The 1233-nt window shown below is 22.9% G+C and overlaps 1 protein-coding gene across 2 annotated transcripts in view; it reads left to right on the top strand.

The window, feature by feature from the left end:
• Window positions 1-1233, top strand: part of LOC117175179 (titin homolog) — a 97953-nt gene that overhangs the window by 56484 nt on the left and 40236 nt on the right. The window lies entirely within an intron of this gene.

Genomic DNA, 1233 nt, shown 5'->3' with positions numbered 1-1233 from the left:
GAACTTAATCTGAAAATTTGAACTCTATAAATGATAAAAGTTCTAAGTTTTGCAGTTTATTTCTATTTCATTCAACATTGTTTAATTGAAAAGTGTTAGTACCTTCCATTTGGTACGTGTACATTTTTGAGCATTTGAATACACCATTTTTGAATTGAAAAACTTTTAAACTTTAATTTTAAAAGTTTGGAATTCTAGTGTTTCACTTGAAATATCTTAATTTGTTTTTTTATGTTTTATTGCTTTATATGGAAAAATGTTTAGAATATAGTTTGATTTTTTAAAATTTCATTGGCCGTGAAAAATGTTTACGAATCGGGGAAAAAACCGGGAATTATTTGAGACCGGGAAATGACAGTAAATTTTTTTTACCGAGAATTTTATAAATTTGTAGAAGAAAAGGATGGGAATTTGTTTTGACAATTTGTTTTGACCTGGGAAAAACGGGTAATGACAGAGAATTTTTTTTGTACCGGGAATTTTACAAATTTGTAAAAGAAAAGTCGGTCCACGTTCGATTTCAAACGTTTTTAAATAATTAGTTGAATTTTTATTTTTCAATTATGCTATTATTTAGCTTACAATGTGCAATTTAAAATTTTTTTACTTTAAAATTTTCCATTAAAAATTTTTATTTCTAAGCTTACATTTTTAATTTAAGGAATTTTAAAATGCTTTCCAAAGGACTTGAACAAATAAAACGTAAAAGCCTTTGATGTTGAAAATTTTTGATAAAAAACATCTTTATTTAATAAATAAATAATTTTAAAAAATTTATCTGTACTTTAAGTAATAAAAAATTAACAAAACCAATTTGACAAAACCATTTTAAACCAGTTCAAAATTAAAGAATTTTTAGATTTTAACGTTAAAACTTAAACTGTTTCAATTTGAAAGTCTTAGGCATTAAAACAATGTGAACGTATGACTGATAGTTTATAAACTATTTTCAACTTAAAAATAACTTCATAATAATATATCCTTAATTAAAGGATTTTATTCAATTTAAAATATTGTTTCAGTCTAAAATATCCCATTTTTAACCAATTCAATTTGAAATTTTTATTTAAGAAAAGTAAATTGAAACCAAATATTTAAAAGTAAAGAATCTTTAACTGAATTGTTTGGCATGGAAAACCTGGAATCGTTAAAATTTCGAAAAGTGCTTAATTTGTAAAAGAAATTTTTAAAATTTGATGTATGATTTACAAATGAACATTTGTAGAAAAAATT

This window comes from Belonocnema kinseyi, chromosome 6 (genome assembly GCF_010883055.1).
Source record: "Belonocnema kinseyi isolate 2016_QV_RU_SX_M_011 chromosome 6, B_treatae_v1, whole genome shotgun sequence".
NCBI lineage: Eukaryota > Metazoa > Arthropoda > Insecta > Hymenoptera > Cynipidae > Belonocnema > Belonocnema kinseyi.
The sequence above is the reverse complement of the archived record's forward strand: the minus strand, read 5'-3'. Positions and strand labels throughout refer to the sequence as shown.